General features: G+C 38.2%; 1 protein-coding gene across 3 annotated transcripts in view; it reads right to left on the reverse strand.

Annotated features, from left to right (window-relative positions):
* Positions 1–20,768, reverse strand: part of NEIL3 (nei like DNA glycosylase 3) — a 118,637-nt gene extending 97,869 nt beyond the window's left edge. For 2 of the 3 annotated variants that reach the window (XM_072763888.1, XM_072763887.1), the window contains exon 1: positions 20,409–20,745. The gene's annotated coding sequence lies outside the window, so the exon portion shown is untranslated. Of the gene's footprint in view, positions 1–20,408 lie in introns of all 3 variants that reach the window. The other variant, XM_072763886.1, reaches the window with a different exon arrangement.
* Positions 20,769–21,115: the final 347 nt, after the last annotated feature.

The raw sequence follows: 21,115 nt of genomic DNA on the forward strand, positions 1-21,115 counted from the left end.
ATTTCATGTGGCTTCAACCTTGGTCTGTAGAACATTAAGTAGCTGCAAGCCAACTTCAGTGTTATTTCTGGTATCCCTGAACTTGAGTATGATCAGTAATTTTGTGATCTCAAGGTTTCTTTCATACTTACACAGAGTTACAACATCAGTAATACAAATAAGACATGTTATTTGGATTTACTGTGAATATCTGAATGTTCATTTACAAATATGTGTAAATATTCTAAATGTTATTCAGAGCAAAAATTCTCCTTATGTTGTTTTTGTGGTGAAAATCTGTTATTTTGAAATGAAAATGTTTATTATTGCAGGAGTACAATGTTGTAGCAGCTAATAATGACTTAAATGTTAATATCATGAAAAAAACTGTTATAAACTTTCAAATAGTTAAATATGCAAAACAATAAACTTGAAGATTAAATTAGAATCCAAGAATGAAATTCAAATATTGACAGAGTATGTTAGCTCCATAAGAAAGAGTATTCAATACTTTTTGAACTGACAGTGGTTTGTACAATTTAAATAATATAATGAGGAATGTTAGTGATTATAAGATAATTCTAATCTCCGTGCAATTGTTCAGTGCACAGTATTGAAAAATTGAAATGAAGGAAACAAAGAACTCTAAATTTTAGATATTTAACTCCCTTTATGAGTTTTTCTTCTTAAGCACTGAAATTGAATAGTGGCTGTGCAAACACCCTAGCAGATGAAATTATGGAGAAATAATATTTCCTACACTATGAAATTTAAAAAATAATTTTGAAAACAAGCCTTTCAAATACTAAAACTGTAAGAACATTTATATTTTTTAAATCAAGGTTGAGGTTTGTTCTTGTATTCTAGAAATTCATCTCTGGTCATCATATTTGGCTTTGTCTCCACTGTAGTTATATATTGATTTTAACAATAAGGCACTTGATCTTTTTAAGATGTTGAGGAATGTTCCCTCTATCCCTACACTCTGAAGAGTTTTGATCAGGAATGGATGCTGTATTTTGTCAAATGCTTTCTCTACATCTAATGAGAGGATCATATGGTTCTTGGTTTTTCTCTTGCTGATATGATGAATCACATTGATTGTTTTACGAGTGTTGAACCAGCCTTGTGTCCCAGGGATAAATCCTACTTGGTCATGGTGAATAATTTTCTTAATGTGTTGTTGGATCCTATTGGCTAGTATCTTGTTGAGAATTTTTGCATCCATGTTCATCAGGGACATTGGTCTGTAATTCTCCTTTTTGGTGGGGTCTTTGTCTGGTTTTGGAATTAAGGTGATGCTGGCCTCATAGAACGAATTTGGAAGTACTCCATCTCCTTCTATCTTTCCAAACAGCTTTTGTAGAATAAGTATGATTTCTTCTTTAAACGTTTGATAGAATTCCCCTGGGAAGCCATCTGGCCCTGGACTCTTGTGTCTTGGGAGGTTTTTGATGACTGCTTCAATTTCCTCCCTGGTTATTGGCCTGTTCAGGTCTTCTATTTCTTCCTGTTCTAGTTTTGGTAGTTTGTGGCTTTCCAGGAATGCGTCCACTTCTTCTAGATTGCCTAGTTTATTGGCGTAGAGCTGTTCATAATATGTTTTTAAAATCGTTTGTATTTCCTTGATGTTGGTAGTGATCTCTCCTTTCTCATTCATGATTTTATTAATTTGAGTCTTCTCTCTATTCTTTTTAATAAGGCTGGCTAATGGTTTATCTATCTTATTAATTTTTTCAAAGAACCAACTCCTGGTTCTGTTGATCTGTTCCACAGTTCTTCCGGTCTTTTTTTTATTATTACTTAAATTCAATTTTCCAACATAGAGTATAACACCCAGAGGCACTTGATCTTTAACTAAAATATACACTTGATGCACCTTTATAAGATACTAGAAATAGCATGTAATAGAATGTAGATGCTAGATGTACTGATGTCATGGCTAATATAATCTTACTTTTTTAAAATTCTAATAGCTAGTTATTAGGGTATTATTGAGTCATATCCTGATCTTTTATCTAGGAAAGTTGATGAGTTCATTAATTCAAGTAGTATGTAGATTCTTGATTGTTTAGTGTGAAAAATAATATTGCCTGTAACTGAAGACAGAATTGCCTCTTTTTTTTTTTTTTTGGCTCTTTTTTTTAAGTTTTATATACATGGTGTATTTTCCATATCCAATTGGAGTAACGGCAGTAGAGGACGTCTTGCCTCGTTCCTATCCCTATGGAAACTTACAATTTTGCCCGTATCTATCATGATTTTTTATTGTCTTAGGTAGAGAACTCTTCTACTCCTAGTTTATTAAATTTTTGTTTGTTTTTGTCATGAATGAGTATTGATTTTAGTGAATGCTGTTTTAGTATCTACTGAAGTAAAAAGATCTCTCCTTTAATCCATCAATATGGTTTATTTGATTAACTTATTTTTTATGTTGAAACATCCTTAAAATTTTTGGAAATGGCCTACTAGCCTACTAGTTGTCACATATTTAAAAATATATATACACTGGGGCAGATGACTTGAATAAATAAATATTAAAGAAAAAATATATATGTACTGTACTTGGAAAAAGCTATAAAAGTGTCTAACTTTTTTCTTTTGTTATGGTTTTTTATGGGGGATAAAGCATTATTTTTGATTGCCTTCAGTGATGCTAATAGTTATTGCTCATTCACCTTTTCAATTTTATACAGAAAAAATGGTGATTTATCTATTTACTAGAAAGTTATCACTACTATTTATGTTTTTAAATACAATCCCATAAAGTTGTTCCTAGCATTGCCTTAGAATTAAAAAAACAATCCTAATGTATCTATAGTTATATTCGCTTTATTCCCAATAATAATTTGGTCTCTCTCTCCTTCTGTAATAAGTATTACTGGGGAAAAAAACAACAAATTTGCTTTGTTAAAATCCTGATACTGGCTTTGTTGATTGTTGTCAGAGAACATGTTCTCTTTGATGCTGATTCTTTGAAATTTGTTGAGACTTTTTGTGACATTATGAGATGGAACATCACATGGATACTTGAAAGGAATTTTTATAAAACCATTCTCAGAGTTCCTTGGAAAAGTGGTTGGTCCCATGGCCGGGGCAGGGAAAATGAAAGATAAGTCTGAGGCATCCTTGGGTGTGAGAAAGTAAGAAAGTTCTCAAAAAAAAAAAAAAAAAAAGATTGGGCTAAGGAGCCAACCTTTAGAGGTCTCAATGACTCATGGTGTAACAATTTAGCCAAAACATAAATAATAACTGTAACTAGATTTTAACCTGTAGAATAAAGAGATATCCATGAGCCCACGGTAACACCAACAAATAAATAAATAGGTGGAAAGAAGGAATGACTCTGTCTTACAAAAAAATTCCAATAATAAATGTGCAAGAGAAGGAAATGGCTCGCCTTTAGAATACCACAGTAACCACGATTGCAGGCAAGATTCACCAATGTGTGCTCACAATACCAGGTAATACTGAGGAGAAACACAATATTTGCCTACTCACAAAATATCTCCCTCAAGATATTTAATTTAAAAAGAGGAAATTATAACTTTATAGTGAAAAATCCTGATAGACACCAGCTTAAGCAAATGATGGAAGTTAACACCCACAGTAATAAGACATATGGGCGTTATGCACTCCGGATGGGAGGTATTGAAAGGGGCACAACATGAGTATGATAGTCTTGCCAAAAATGCATAAACTCTAGCTAATCGTGAGTAAACATCAGACAAACCCAAACTGAGAGAGATTCTACAAAATAACTAACTGGAACTCTCCCAAAGTGTAATGTTCGTGAAAGACAAGGAAAGGCTACAAAACTGCTGCAGGCTGAAGCCCAAGGAGCAATGAGTAAGTGTGGTTTCCTGTCTCGGACGCTGCACACAACAAGGACATTAGTGGGAAAACTGGTCAAATGAAAGAATACATAGCTTGTGTTTCTTGTATGCAGGATTTCTATATATTTACTAGAATAGACTTCTGTTTGAACATAGTAAGTCTTTTTTGTTTAATCACTTTCTGTTACAATTGTATGAAAATTATCTACTATTACTATGGGATTATCACTTCTGTTAATAACTCTTTGTTTTTCTTTATGGATTTTGAGGCTGTGTGCTTAGGGGCAGACAAGCCCATAGTTTTTCTATTTCATGGAGGATTCTCTGTTCCTTTGATCCCCATTAATGCCTTTTGCATTTAATGTTATTTTGTCTAATTTTTTAAAAAAGATTTTATTTATTTATTTATTCATGAGAGACACAGACAGAGGCAGAGACAGAGGCAGAGGGAGAAGCAGGCTCTCTGTGGGGAGCCCGATGAGGGACTCAATCCCAGGACCCCCGGGATCATGCCCTGAGCCAAAGGCAAACACTCAATCACTGAGCCACCTACATGGCCCAATTTTATCTAATTTTAATATTACTAGAATGTATTTCTTTTAATCATTATTTTCAAAGTATCGTTTTCCCATTCTTTCATTTTCACCTTTTCTATATGTTTTTGTTCAATGTGTATTTCTTGCAAGGAGCTTATAGCTAGTTAAGAAAATATAGTCACAATTTGTATCTTTTCATATAAAAGTTTAATCCATTACTATTTATTATAATTACTGATATATCTTAGCCTTTAAAAAAACATGTCTTGTGTGTTTAGTATCCATGCCAGTGTTCAACATCTCTTCTCCCTTTCTTCAGAGTGAATAGACTTTTTGGGTGGGCACATGGCTGGCTGCAATAAATATTACATGTCCTAGCCATTCTGGAGTTAAGTGTGAGTATGTGACTAAATTTGGCCAGTAGGATATAATGTGAATCAGTCTCCCACAGTCTTCCTTAGAAGTCAGCGGGGGATGACCTTTCCTCTTCTTTATCCTTCTGTCATCATTGTGCCTGATATATGGATGCTTCCTTAGACCATGAGGATGAAGTCCATACCTTAGGGATGGCTGAATGGTGAGACAGATAACCTCACAGGATAGCTCTGAATTGAGTAACCACACCAGCTCTGGACATTTTTGGACATTTATGTGATTAACATGAGTACAAAATAAACACCTTCCATATCTAAATCAATATGTGTAGTGTATGTGTGTGTGTGTGTGTGCACATTTCCTGTAGATGAATCCAATCTTAACATATATACTATTTCTCCCATAATTTTTCTCCTTCTGTGACTTTTATTTTGGTTGATAATTTTCCACACTCCCTTCTTTTTTTCTCAGCACGCATGGAGAAGAATATATATGTTATTCTTACTTCTTCAGCAAACATATTTCATTATATATTTTAAAATAAAGTCAAAAGTTATTTCTATCTTCTCTTAACCAAGATGTAGTCGATATTACAGACAAACAGGCATTGAATTTCACTGTCCCTATGTTTATCATTATCCAGACTCATTGGTGACCAACAGAACTTTCTGTTATGGTAGAAATGTTCTGTATCTGAACTGTCTAAAGTGGTAGCCACATATGGCTATTGAGCATTTGAAATGCATTTAATGTGACTGAGGAGATGAATTTTAAATTTTATCTAATTTAAATCTATTTAAAATTAAATTTTAATAGCCACATTTAGCTAGTAGTTAAAATATAGGACTATGCATGTAGAGTTTTAATTTTCATTTTATCTCTATCATTTAAACAAGAGATGAGTCAGGACATATCTAAGCTGTGTTTCCTATCTCTCTCTTCACCTATGACACTTTCAGGGTCTTCCTTCAATTCCATTATCATTCATTCATTACCCTCCTTTCCTCATGGACTCAAAAATATTCTATCTCAAATCATCTAACCTAAGCCCTTTATTTGATAGGTAGGGAAAAAAGTAGAAGAAAAAATAAATTTTATTTGTTTTATGTGACATTCATATTCTGTTCTGGTTACTGACTTTTACATTTTTTTTTAAGATTTTGTTTATTTATTCATGAGAAACACACAGAGAAAGAGAGAGAGGCAGAGACACAGGCAGAGGGAGAAGCAGGGAGCCCAATGGGGGACTCGATCCCGGGACCCTCGGGATCACACCCTGGGCTAAAGGCTCAACCACTGAGCCACCCAGGGCTCCCCCTGGTTACAGACTTTTAAAACCTTAATTTCAACATACTTGTCTAATATGACCACAGTAAACATTGCTTGTAGTAACTGTCTATTGATTAAGATTAGAAATATTCTTTTTTTTGTATTGAGAATTTTTTTATAGTATGTTATTCCATAAATCTAACATGAAATGCTGAAATGTGCCATATATTAACAGTACTAGTATGTCAATCTTCACTGGAGAATCTTAAAATGGTAAAGTGAATGAACATCACTCTCAATATAAGTTTAAATTGCTCTTATAAATACAGGACGTTAGTAGATTTCCTATAACTACAGTTGTATTGTTTGAGTTTGATATGAATAATCTGGCATAAAATACCGTAACATCCAATTTAAGAGGGAAAAAAACAGGCAAAGTACATTCCAACTCTAAAGATTTGTTTATATTGTTCAATACTAGTCTCACTAAAATAATGGATAATATGGCATAGACTTTAGGAAGACTAGAAGCAGTGAAATGACTGCAAAATTACCAGTTTTTTTTTGTGGTAGAGGCCATAAAGGTTTATGTCTAAGCATCCTGAAATGCTGACAAAGAAACTTCTTTTTGGCAACAGAAAGCGCTGCCTGGTAATTTTACAATTTTTAAAAAGTCAGAAGTAAGGCCTTTAAATATTTAAATCTCATTAGACTAGAATAGAAATTTAGAGCTCTTGGAGACCTTAGAAATGATCAAATCCAATCCTTTCACAAGTAATGACACTGAATTTTAAGGAAGTTAACTAACTTCCCTTAGAAAACACAGCAAATTAGCCAGAATCAGAAGTATTACTGCAGCCCACTGTTGCTTGTCAAGTATGCTGTCCACTGACCAGGCTGTGTCTCTAGACATCGTGTCCATTGAGAATGTATTTTAAGGAATATGAGACGGTACTTCTACCACAGGATTTATTCTACAGGAAAGCACGTGTATCTTTTGCTTAATTTGTAGGACAGGATAGAGGGTACAGCATCTCTGCATCATCATTCCTATGGGCTGAATAAAATTTTTGCTGCCACTCGTTAAAGATAAAAGGAGCATTGTTGTTAACTAGATTTTCCTGCCTCAACATGTCTGCCACTTTCTCTGTGAATGTTATTAACCCATTTCTCTGCCATTTGACTGTCATCATCAGCCAACAGAGCATTTTTCTTCAGGAGAGGGGTTATTTCTTCAATGAGACAACTGATCAAAACCCAAGTAAAATAAAATGGAGAGATCCGTGACCTCCCTGTGGTAAAAGTAATCCTGACATTCTTCATGGATGCAGCCAACAGGATGTCTAGATATATAGCGTAATCCACCAAATTAGTAGGGTCAAAAGACAGGAAGATCTTACATGAGAAGAGTATTGATTGGCTGAGCCCAAGAAGGCCATCAATAACTTCTATGATTAAAGACTGATGTAACATGAGGGATGGCTTTTCTGTTTGTTTGTTTGTTTTGTTTGGTTTGGTTTTGGGTTTTTTTAGATAGAGTTATTTTATGAGAGAGAGAACATGAGCAGAGGAACAGAGGGAGACAGAATCTGAACCAGGCTCAGCACTGAGCTCAGAGCCCAACAGGGGGCTCAATCTCATGAGCCTGAGATCATGACCTGAGCTGAAACCAATAGTGGGAAACTCAGCCAACTGCTACACCCAGGCACCCCTACACAAGGGATGACTTCTGAGGAAGTTACAAAGGTGGCATCAGGTGCTCAGCTGAGAGTCAAAACTGAAGCTAGTAGGGGCGCGATGATTCATAAGAATAGAGTGGCCTGAGGATTGGAAGTCTCCCTGTAGCTGAGGGACGGCTGAAATGGCAATGAGCCGTGAGTGACCCAAAAGCAGGATTTGGCCAGAGAGAACCATTTGGAGGTTAGATTCCAGGGATGAGAAGATGCTTCACTGGTTTTCTCCAGAGAAACAGAACCAATATAGTATGAATCTGTAGACAAATAGATGATACATAGATAGAGAAACACTATGGGCTGAATTGAGTCCCTCCTAAATTCATATGATGAAGCCCTAACCCCCAGTGTGATGATATTTACACATTGGGGAGGTAACTGGGTCTAAATGAGGTCATGAGGGCCCTCAAGATGGAATTAGTGCCCTTAAAAGAGGAGATCCCCTAGAGTTTACTCTCCCTTTCTCTCTGCATGTGAGGGTACTGGGCATACATATCGTCTGAAAGCCAGAAAAGTCTTCAAGGAAGACCCTTCCAGAACCTCAATCTTGGACTTTCCAGCCCCAAGAACTGTGAGACATAAATTTCTGTGGTTTAAACCACCCCACCTAAGACATTTTATTATGACAGTGAGAGCAGATTGAGTGTGTGAGAGATTGATTGATGATTGACTGAGACCTCGAGGAATTGGCTTATGTGATACTGTGAGGTCCTGTAAGTCAGGTTTATGTGGAGGAGGCCAAACAGGCTGGAAACTAAGGCAATGGTTGGTGTCCCAGTCTTGAGTTTGAAATCCATAGAGCAAGGAGGCGGGCTAGAAGCTCCAACAGGACTGGATGCTGCAGTGTTGAGGCAGGGATGGATTGTAGAAATGAAAACAAGAATCTGCCTTTGGAGTTGATGGTGAGTGCATGGAGAGCTACACCACTGGGTGAGTCATTCAGAGAAGTCACCCATTTGGTGGGGACACTAGGTGGGTCATGTAATGAAGGTACTGTTCTCACTCTTACAATACATTCAGAATCTTCTTGCATTTTCTCTCCTTAATGGCCCAAAATGTAACACAAACAATGCGTAGCTCATTACATGTTCAGTGTATTTTAAGTTTAGTCACTTTGCTGTATTTTTTTTCATTTGCAATCACAATATTTAATACTATCATATAACTTTTTCCTTGTGGCCTACCCATAGACTGTTTTCTTAAAACTACATTCACTACGGCCAATACTACCATCATTTCAAATTTACTGAGTGGTCAGGAAATATCATGGTATTACATGTAAGTAGCCTCCTGTTCCAAGGATCTATCTTTGATTTTAAAAAGCAGTTGGCTTTGTTATCTGTATTATAAAATCTAAAAGCAAAAGCAATGCACCGATGATTATGCAGAGGGAGCCCCTGCTTTGTATTTGCAAATCCGTAGATCCGACATACACATTTATCTGCAGCTTCAGCATAATTAAGTTGGGAAGAAGCCATTTGCACCATAGTAATACTGATCTACATCTAAACACAGAAAGACTCTTGGCTCTGATTCCAAGTTGACAATAGCCTTACTCGAGAAAAATATAAACGTTCATCCAAGAGAAATATTGACATAAAAAATTAAATGTGCAAATCTTATCTACAACAAAAATATAAAATTAAATTGTCTTCAGAGTAGTTGAAGAAACACAGTGCTACTATTAAAATGCTGCCTCTTTTATACTGTATATATGTTGTAATAAAATATAGCAATCCAACCCATACACAGTACCTTCCCATCAGCTCTTTGCTTGAAACAATCCAGTCAAGCTTCATACAGCAGGTGCATTTTTACTTTACATATTAGAAGTACTGGCTTAAAAGTTCATGAAACCAGAGGATTTTTAGGAACATGTCTCCTGGATGTTACACCATAGACTAACGTTTGTACTCAAAGGGAAGTAGGGTTAGTCTATTTTAGGAAACTCCGGTCTGTAAAGGGAAAAAAAACAACTGCTCACGGATTGGTTGATGGTAGATGGCTGTCACAGGGCATTAGCACGGAATTCCTTACACCACGTCTTCTCCCTCTCTGCCTGTTTAACTTCTGGGGCTCCGATACATGGAGTCAAAGAAATGCAGACGCAGCCCAGCAGAAGCACATTGGGGTGTTTCAGTCTTCCCCCGTAATACAGCTCCTTGGATTACACTAAATATATGGCTCTCGTCTAGACATAGTGCTTGAAAGACATTACACTCGTCTCCCGCTTGCCACACTTTTATGGGACTATAATGAATTAGTCTTCTGATGCCTCAAATGTCTTTAGAAAGTTTTATATGTTGTATTTATTGCAAATCTTCCCCAGTACACTGAAAAGGTATATCCAAGTAACTTTAAAGCCTTCCTTCGAAATTCTCTTATATCTATCAACTAAATGGCTAAATTAACAGCTAGATACATTGCTTACATTACTGGCTCTGGGCCTGTACTGGGCAGAGGCCAAGGGGCGTGAATGAGTAATTCGTGCCCTCGGGCGTCTATATGGGCCAACAGTAGAGATCAGACATCATGTGACTCTAAATCCACAGTCGCCTCAACTGCTTTCCGGTGGCATATTTTTCCTTTTATATTTATAAAACCTGTTTGTGATGGATAAACCACATTGATGAGGATGTATCTGGAAGCATTCGAAAGCTGGCTTCATCTTCTTTTCAGGGACGACTTAGCATTTTGAAATCATTGGCCTCCTTTACCTCTGTGTCTCCTGTCAACATTTGGAGACAGCCAGTGTGCACTGTCATTTCTTTTACTTAATAAGTGTACTTCTGAGTATTTCGGCATTTTCTCATCAAGCAAGTGTAAATGTTAACAGCAGCTTGGCTGCTGCAAATCACTGCTCAGTGGTGATGAGCTGCAGGATTTATCTGGATGAAAATACCAAAGAGTGTGTAAACGCTGTTGATATTTCCCCTAATGTTTTCCTTAAGAAAATATTAAAAGTTAGAGACACAAGTTCTACCGTTTGATTTCCTTATGTTTCAAAGTTATTCATTGAGCAATAATCATCACATTTATTTGCACTTCACTTTTACACAAGTCCTTCTTCTTTATTAACAGAAACTACCAACTGCTTGCTCTGAGTTTAAAAATTAATTTCTAATTTCATATTATTGAGATGAGAGTTCTTTAAAAGGTTTTGTAATATTTATTCAAATTATAAATAGATTGAGATAGAATGACTCTGAATTGACCCAATCAATATCTGTCTTCTAAAATAGACTTGCTCCATGTTAATAATTACCCCTCATTTCTTTTTCATTGTGTTCTTATTTTTGTGCACGTGGCCATCAAAGATCGCTTACTGTAGAGTAGTAGAAATGCTGATCCATCTTGTATAACAATAACATTGCATGAAGAGTTAGTCACCGAGGTGACTTTGAAGAAGACCCATAATTTTGGTCATGAAGGAAGAAATTGCAAAATTCTGTAATATGACCGGAGGTAACTTAGCAGAAATGGTCCTTACCAAAGTCATTCAGCACAGCTGACAGGCATCATTCAATATAGGTCATGTATCAGTCAGGACTATTAAAAATGTTAAGTGACAAAATTCAACTCAAATTGCCTTAATCATAAAATGGAAAAGGATGTTTCACATGCTGAGAAGGTCCAGAGGAAGGGAGGCATCAGGCATGGCTGGATCCAGATGAGGAGAGGTCGGAAGACTATCTATTGCCATTTCTAGGCCCCCTTCTTTGTCCCCGTTGGCTTGATTATCAGGCTCTGCATCATGGCCCCTGAAAGCATCAGGCTCTCATCACTCTTACTGCTCGAGGCTGCACTGGATAACAGCACATTCCATTCTTCCCCATTCAAAAATCCTTAGCTCCAGTTGGGCAATAAAGTCAATCCTGAATTAATCCCTGTGGACAGGGCCATGGTAAACTCAAACCCAGGGCAGACACCCCTAACTGGTGCTAGGTGTTGGATAAGACTTACCTAAACCACACCCAGTGAGTAGGGGTAAGACAGGCTGTGGTGTAAAGTCTAAGGGAGCACCTGATATCATGAGCTGCCTGACGTCTGAAACCAGGTGGCCTGGGATAGCTGAACCCACAAGACCCCTCCCTGCCACTGCTCTGCAGGGAAGGCCCCTAGCCAAACAACACCTCTTTGCAAGTGGCCCGGGTACAGTTCCTGTTTATCCCCGGGTAGTGGATTTTAGCTTCCTACCAGGCTGTGGAATTTCGAAAGAGCTAATCCCATCCTCCTGCAAGAAATGAAAAGGCACTTTACCCTCTGGACACTGGCCTCAACCTCTGCATGGCCCTGTGTGACTTGCAGTGTCCTCCTCAGATGACTGCGAGGATCTGTGACCAAGAAATGCCAAGCTCCTCTGTCCAGTGTTGTGTGTCATGTCTTTGGCCATCCCTGTAACCCAAGGGTGGGAATCCTCCCTCACCATTGGGGTGAATAAGAGGTGATTAAAGCAGAAGCAGTACCTCTAAAAATCATGAGTTAAATCCATATAAAGATGAATGAATGCTGGGTAAGTCAACAAATCACTGAAGTTAATTTCAGTTTAAATCCATGATTCAATTCAATCTTCTCTGCAGCTAGGACCCTTGGTAGGAGGAGAAAAGAAAACTAACAGATTTTCCTAGAGATTTGGGGTATGCTTCGGAATAACATCATTTCAACTTAGAATCCCTTACCTGATGCAGGAGGTCAGGATTATAGGATGAAGAGAACCAGGACTGATTTTCCTAGCTGAGGAGGCACTGCATGCTACATCTTTCCTTTTTTATTTTTTATTTTTGGAAATTTACTATACTCATTAACATTTTTAAAGCTCTGATAAGTCCTGTAGTGAAAATATCTAAAGGGTATTTTATATCAAGAATTTCTCAAGCATATTTGATACAGAATACATGTAAGGCTTTTAGGGAATGCTGAAATGTTCATCTATGAAATGTTATAATTTTTACGGTTTGTTTAGAACACCACGGGCATATCTTAAATCTTAATAATATTACTGAATATAGTCATTATAAATTGGTATCATAAAACATCTGAGACCTATTTATATGGTCCTACCCTTAAGACAAGGAAGATTATGTGTATATATTTCAAATTATATCACCTACTTGAGTTTCAATTTTTTCATTTATTTCTCTACATTTAAAGGGCCATTTCTTTCTTAACATAATTTTGGAATATAAATCCATTTCTTGCAAAACCAGAAAAATTATCAAGATAGTTATCTCTTGTATTTTTATCATAAACCCTTGGGGAAAAATAAGATTAACCTCAGACTTCCTGACCTAAAATACCAACATATCTTAAAAGATGAATATTTTCAACACTAATCTCTTTTTTGAGAAAACTATGGAAAAAAAAAAGCCCCATTTCTAATATTTGTCTTCTGTGGTCTTCACCACATATCCTCCTGGAAGAGCATATTAAAAAATAACACTTGAAGGAAGCTATGATAAATGGTTCATACGAATTTTCTGCACATTTCTTGTTATGCAACAAAGAATCAGTTGTGCCAGGAAAAGCAACAACAATCCACAACCCATGATTAAGTAGTGCAGATTGGTTGTGATTTTAAGTATATTTCAATTTTTTTTTGGAGTATGCCAACTGACGACAATGTCAATATTCATTATCTTTGTTATTTTTAATATGCACTATGTAATTAGCAGAATTTGGAAGTAATCTTTTTTCTGGGAGACTATGACTGGTTGACAGTGAGGGGGGTGGTTTTATTTCTGACAATAAAAGCAATCATGATGATTTAGATATAATGGGGAAATACTTAACCAATGTAATTATTGTTGTTTTTGAAACAGCTACTTTGAAATGAGTAAAGGAGGGGAAAGAGTCTATTGTTCAGTATTGTAAAACACATAATCCCAAATATTTTGACTACTTGAAAGTAAAATATCTTGGATGGAAAAGAGATTAATTGTATTCATTAGCATAGAATTCTAACATGAGGGCAATACATGGAGGTTCAGGGGGAGGTTTCATCTTTGAGACTGAAATATCCCAAATTGCTAAAATCTCGTAAGATTTTACTAGGTCTGGAAAATTTATTTTTGACATCTCTATCATTATTTTGTTTGTTTTTGTAAAACATGCTCGAATCCTCTCCACTTCTACATCGAGAATATAAATGTAAGTAAGCTACAGTGAGAGATCAAATGACATGTTTAAAAACTCCCACAATTTTACTTCTCTTCTGGACAGTTATTGTTTAAATTTATTTACACAACACAAAATCAAATCCTCTTGAAATACAGGCAGATGACCAGGTCGTCAGTATTGATAATTTTGGACCTCTGGGAAAAGTGTGTGTGTGCGTGTGTGTGAAGTAAAATCCTTGACAAGGAAATCATGGGTGCTAAGGTGTAGGGTGCCATATTTCACCTAACACCCCATAGTTGTAAAGATGTGATCTGTGTATGGTTCGTTATTGTCACTTCCTTTAGACTCTTTAAAAAAAAAAAGATTTTCTTGACTTATTTGAGAGAGGGAGAGAGAGAATGCACATGAGCAGAGGGAAGCAGAGAGGGAGAGGGAGAAGCAGACCCTCTGCTGAGCAGGGAGCCTGACATGACGCAGCACTCGATCTCAGGACCCAGGGATCATGACCTGAGCTGAAGGAAGACACTTAACCAACTGAGCCACCCGAGGGCCTCCTTCCTTTCGACTCTTAAGCGAGGTGAAAGGAGCGCTGGCAAATACTTGCAATGTATACACAAATAAATATCATTTATACACACATTTCTTATTGCTGCTGTAACAAATTACCACAAATTTACCTGCTTTAAAAAACACACACTTATAGTCCTATTAGTCATAAATCTCACTGGGCTAAAACTTAGTGTTAGCAAGGCTGTGTTCTTTCTGGAGGTTCTCGGGGAAAATTCATTCTAGAAGCCACTTCCCTTTCTTTGCTCCAGACTCTTTCCTCCATCGTCAAAGCAGCACTGCACCTTCAAATCTCCGACTCTAACACTCTTGCCTCCCTTTCATGAGAACCCTTGTGATTATGCTAGGCCTGCCCAGATATCCAGGATAATCTCCCCATCTCAGGAGCCTCACCCTAATTACATTTGTAAAGTCCCTTCTACTGTATCTAGTAACATATTCGCTGGAGATTTGGGCCTGGATGTCTTTGGGGGACCATGATCCTGCCACACACACACACACACACACACACACACACACACGTGTATCTATCCAATGGTTAGAATTCTCAGTGTACAAATTTAGGATTAAGAGAAATATAATGTCATTGTTTTTTTTTTTTCTACAACTCAAGCTAGGGTTGTGTCCATAAATTGTCAAAGCCCAGGGTGGAAATGCGTGAGGGGTGCCTAAGCTGGTCCTCGCTGTTGAGTCCACGCAGGTTTGCCACTGAGCTGCTTCTCATTTGTGTTAAAGAAGGTACACTGCTGGGAAACAGGCAGTCATCTAATTCCTATTTCACATGGAATCATCCATCTAGTCACTCAATAAGTATTCATCAAGTGCCAACGTGTATGGGCCCCCAAACCCCTGGAATATAAAACATGCATAAGGCTTCATCCCTCATTTCAAAGAAACTACTGTCTAAGACCGTAACACGTTCCCAGGAAGCACAGTGACAGAAATGCATACTCGGTACTGTGAGAGTACTGAGAACGGGGATCTGATGTAGGTCGGGGTGGTGTACAGTCTGATTAGCAAAGGCGCCGGAAGTTGCTGACAGGTGAGCTGAGGACTTGGAGAAGGAGGACAAGTGAGCTGGGGGTCTATAGGTACCACCAGAGCCCAGCCGCAGTGTTCCTTGAGGACCAGAGATATATTTTCAATTCAACTCAACAAATAATTATCGAACGGTGTTGCATGCTAAGGAGAAGTGCGATGACCTAAGAGAATGTTGAATACCGACACTTCCACTTGTTAAGGGGATTAGGGAGAGCTTCTCCGAGGAAGTTACAGACGTGAGACAAGTAATTACAAGTGTGATGCGTGCTGTGGAGCAATGCTATGGTCATGCAGGGGAAAATAATTTAACCCAGTCAAGAGGGTCAGGGACTGCCAGGCTGAGAAATTGATGTCCAAATTGAGACCTGAGGGATAAGGAGCATTTGACAAAGGAGAGGAGGAAGGGGCCAGTTGAGTAATAGAATATTCTGGATGGTGGGAGGTGCAGGGTGGTCAGGACAGGGAGAAGAGGAGAGAAGAGTGCATGCAGGGTCTCCAGAACCAGATGAACAGTTTTACCTTTATTTTGGATTTGTTGGGGAGCTTCTGCTAAATTTTCAATTTGGAAATGACATGATCAGATTTGTATTTTTTTTAAAGATTTTTATTTATTTATTCCTGAGAGACATAGAAAGAGAGGCAGAGACACAGGCAGAGGGAGAAGCAGGCTCCCTGAGGGGACCCCGATGTGGGACTTGATCCCAGGACCCTGGGATCACAACCTGGGCCAAAGGCAGATGCTCAGCCACTGAGCCACCCAGGTGCCCAGATCAGGTTTGTATTTTTAAAAGATCCTTTTGGCCTTAGAAGGGGGAGATTAGATGAAAGGTGAGTAACGGAAGAAGAGTAAAGAAGCAGTTGCAGCATCCAGACAAGATTCTGACACAGGCTGCATGGTGTCAGTGGGTGTAGAGTAAGGGCAGTTTGTTCAAAAAATATTTAGGAGGTAAAATATTTATGAAGTTCTCCTCTTGTCGAAGGCCCCATGCTATGTTTTGGAGCAATTATAACACATGGCACAATGCCTGGCACATAGGTGCTAAATATTATTAAATTTGGTCGATGTTTGGGACACAGAGTAGCAAGAGACAAAGACAGAGGCCAGATCACGTGTCATCAAGCAAAGGTCTTAAGCGAGGATACCCTGGCATTGTGGCATTTGCCTGTTATTTTTCAGCCAGTGCCTGTTTGGAAGATGAATTTGAAGGAGACAACATTCTAGATGGAAGGAGGAGTAACAAGACCCTTGCAGCAGTTCAGTTACATGATGATGTGCCCTGGAACCAGTATAGCGCTCGGAAATCCAGGCAAAGAGCTATCACAAGCAAGAAATAGTTGGAGGGCAAAATTAGAACCGGTGATGGACAGGTAGAGAGAGAAAGGAACAAGACTCAAAGATGATTCTCCTGCTTCTAATATCAAGGACGGAGAAGGACAAATGTGAACCCAGGCACAAACCAAGCACTCCCCACTACTTCCCGATGACCTCCTGGGTCATCCTGCCAATTCGAATCCAAGTATAAACCTGCTCTACCTTTTACCTGATTTTTCCTACATGATGAACCCAAGTTTTTACTTTTAGTTCAACCGTTGGTGACAATTGACTCACTGTCATTTGTTTTGTTTTGTTTTGTGCTTTTGTTTTGTTTTTCTGATGCTCCAATATAAAGGGAGGTGTGGGGAAATCTCAGAAAGACCATTTCTCGGGAGAACATTTGCTATTAGTCCATGCATTTGTTTTTTGATTGTCAATATACCGTCACCTCTCTGAGCAGTGGTGGCACAGCTACTAAGTAGTTTGTTTTTATATGAACTGCTTTCAGACAAACTGCTTACTGACACTCATCAAATTCCAATGAAAACTGCCCAAACCCCCCTTCCCACAGGACCATCGTTTTCACCACCCGGGCAAAAATGACATTCTGGGTAAAAAGGAAGGAATACATGAAACATATGCTCTGGAGACCAACAACAAATAATTACACAATAACTTCCAAAGCCCAGACACCCCGCCATGCAATACAACTCCCGTCCTATGGGGTTTCCAGCACTTTGGTTATTGCTGAATATATTTTGCCACACATCTTGTGACACATCAAACTTCAAGGTCGCAAGGTTTGACTTTATTTTATAGGAGACATAACTTTAATTCCATAATCATATAATAGGTATTGTCAGTATCCACATGGAGAAAGAACTGCAGAGACAAGCCTCAGAAATGAAAACAAAGCAAGTGCCCTGTGTAGGAGCTCACTATGTTCTAGTTTGCCAGCCATCCCCCCCGAACCCTATGCCCACCCTATGCCCCTATCCTAGCTCTAGTTCCCTCCCGTCGGACCTTGTGCAAAGCATGACTCACTGTACCCCCCACATAGTGTGTGGGCTTCAATCTCATATGTGGCTAATTTGTAGGATAAATCATTTACATAATTTTTTAAAAGAATCAAAAACATACAAATGTTTATCATGACTGGATAGGAGAGAAACTAAGACCAAAAGATATTTTACATAGATTTCTTTTAAAGCTCATAAAGAGGAGGTACATTTTTGGCCTGACAACTCGGCCAGCCAAGTTAATTGCTCTCCATGACCTACAGCTCCTGCAGACTAATTAGGCTAGTCTCTGAGTTTGGTTCAATAACAGCAACACAGCTCCACAGCTCAGCAAAAGTTTGAACGAAGCTGGCTTGCTCTCTCTGACCCAGGATTTAAAAGTGATGTCTAAGAAATGATTATGCTAATCAGAAGTCATTTGTCCAAGTAAACTGCTGGGAATATCTTGTTTCTTCAGAGCTTGCAAAGACCATGAGAGCGTCTAACTCTTCTTGGTCAAGTAGATGTAAAAAAAAAAAAAAAAAAAAAGTCTGATTTATTATCTGGTAATGATTTTATTAAAAAAAAAAAAAAAATCAGAGCCACAGATTCAAGTCCCTTCCTTTCAGACCAAACCTTTCAGGCCATTGTTGTTAGTTTGTCATATGTAAAGAGAGAATCAAGTCCTCTGAATTGATAAACATTAGATCCAATCACATGTTTTTGTTTTCTTAGCCAATTAAGATAGAGGATTATAGAAAAAAATGGACAAAGATAGGGAGGAAGGGCAAAGACTTTCATATTCAGACTAGTTTGATGAAATGTGAGGAGACAAACGATTTTAGCAGGCATATCTAATGAATAACGCTTTTGTGGTTCAATCATAAATAAAATACTTTCTCCATCTCTTTTTTTTTTCTTGTTAGTCTCAGGACAAGGCTTCATTAATCATGAGTTTGGAGCTCAAGAAAGACCCTGAGGAAAAGATCTTTTTATTCATACAGAATGGTACAAAACTGGGCTGCCAGAGACAAATAAAACAGTCAATGTGACCTAGAGCTTCCAAATTCCAGCTTGACATTCAAACTTATTTTTCTTTCAGCAATTATTGATGTGGGTAAACTGATTAACACCAGTCTCAAGTTATCTGTAGAATTCTTTTTTAACCACTTGAGATAAAAGAGAAACAGAGCTGTAGTTCAAAACTTATGAAACACTCTGAGAGAATACATTCCTATAAACTCTAAAATGTCAGTATCTGTTTTCTGTAAAAATGAAATTTAAATTTAGAACCTTGTTTTTTTCCAAAACTGAACTCTCTATGAGAATTGATCTACTCACACACACTCATTTCGCAGATAACAAACCAGAGAGGCCAAAGATGTTAAATGACTTGCCCAGAGGCACTGAGCTAATTAGCACTGAGTCTCAGAGATTCTGGAGTCAAGGGGGTGGGGGTAGGGGGTGCTGGGGATCTTTACAACCCATCAAAGAAAAGCGGAAGAAAATATATGCTTGTCCAATTAACTCAGACTCTCTGTTCTTCAAATATCATACTTTTTTTTCATAAAAGCAAATGAAACAGTGAAGAGGATAGTGTATTTCCACAGAAAACTCTTAAGAGTCTGTGGAAATACACTCCACTGGTCGTTAAATTAAAATTAATTTAAAATTAAAATTTCCTATTTAAAGTCACTTTCGGTTAGATCACCGAACTGAAGTGAACTTGCAACGGTTTTTTTTGAGGTTCACAGAAGTTCATTATGTTAACCAGAAATCATGTGACTCTTATTTCAATCTTTGGCAGAAACTGCTAGAAAGAAAGTCCCTCAATAGTCAGAAGTGACCCTTCCCACTCCCTCCACCGGAGATTTAGACGGTGGGAATATTAGGGAATTAACACTTGGCTTAGTATTCTTATGACTTCTCCAAGCCGGCTGTCACCACTAGGTACTGCATGTCTTAGAGGTTAGCTCTTTTAAGATCTTCTAGTTCAGTGGGTTAGGAATGCTCGGATCACTTTTGGCTAAGTGTTCATGTTCATTTCCTCCTTCCCCCACATTTGTGGACTGGAAACCCCCCTCTTACTTTTCATTTTATGAATTTGAAACAAATGTCAGAACTTCAGATTTAAAAAGATACTCCTATCCCACAAGGTTAGGCACAGTCAGCGAAGTTTGCCCACATCAGAAAGCCAAAGTGATCACAGCAGAACAAGGTAGCGTTATTTCATGGGACACTTTGCCCTTTTGCTGCTTTTAGATGCTCTTTTTTTGTAGTGACGAGAACCAGGTATTTCTTTGCCTCAGATTTCTCACAAATGAATGGTGTGTTTGTGCTGAAACACAAGACTGAAGTTATAGGCTGCATTTCTGGAAGCTCCCCATACTCTTAGAAATTTCAGGGACCAGAAGTTAGGACTGTTGAGGTTTTTATACGGTACATAGAACAAAGCTCCAAATAATGCAATTATGAAACGCAAACCCACGTCTGCTGAGCGGCCTCTGAGGGTGTCTGGGACCTCTGAGCGTGCCCTTGTCTGCTGTATGAATGTGGTTCAGACCCTCTACTACTGGACTGGATCTGGGTCTCCCGGGAGGGGCCCCATTGCTCAGATGGGTTGAGTTGCTGTCACAGCCTACCTGTGACATCAGAGTGTTCTCCTCAATTTAGCCGAGGGGGTTAGTGTCCGGTGACCATGAACTCCAGGCTGTGATCACTCCTTGCTTCTCCAAGACGTAAACTGGAGGCCTTGCTGCAGTCTTGGACGCGGGCTGGTCTTCATTAAGTCATCACAGCAAGATGTAAAATGCAAGCCTAGCGTTTCTGCCCCAGAATAGACTCAGAGCTCAGAGATTCAAGGTGTATCACGTTGCCTCATGGTCAAGGGTGCTGGGTTAGAGCTTCATCAGTTTGCGTTAAAATCACAGCCCAGCTTCTTGTTAGCTGTGTAACCTTGTGGAAGTGATTCGGCTGTTTGAAGAGGTCAGATCGGGTGTTTTAACTCATCAGCTTGCTAGGAGACTTAATGTGCCTGGCAAATAAGATTCAATAAACATCAGCTATCTTTATTAATTATTTCACTTTTGTATACACATGGATGGTTTCCTGTCTACTGCTCGAGGAAAATGGTCAACATTCATTCTTCTTTTGAGATTATTCTAGAAGCGCTTCGGCTGTTAGCTTCCGTATACAATTTGCATTGTCCAAGGCATTGCTAAATCACTTTTGAAATGCTCTTCATTTATCGATTCTCTCCACAGTACTTAATAAAATTGCTTTTCATCATGATAAATTTTCTTTATATAGATTGGCTATAAATGCCAAAACAAGGGACAAGCACCCTTTA

This window comes from Vulpes vulpes, chromosome 7, assembly GCF_048418805.1.
Source record: "Vulpes vulpes isolate BD-2025 chromosome 7, VulVul3, whole genome shotgun sequence".
Classification (NCBI taxonomy): Eukaryota; Metazoa; Chordata; class Mammalia; order Carnivora; family Canidae; genus Vulpes; species Vulpes vulpes.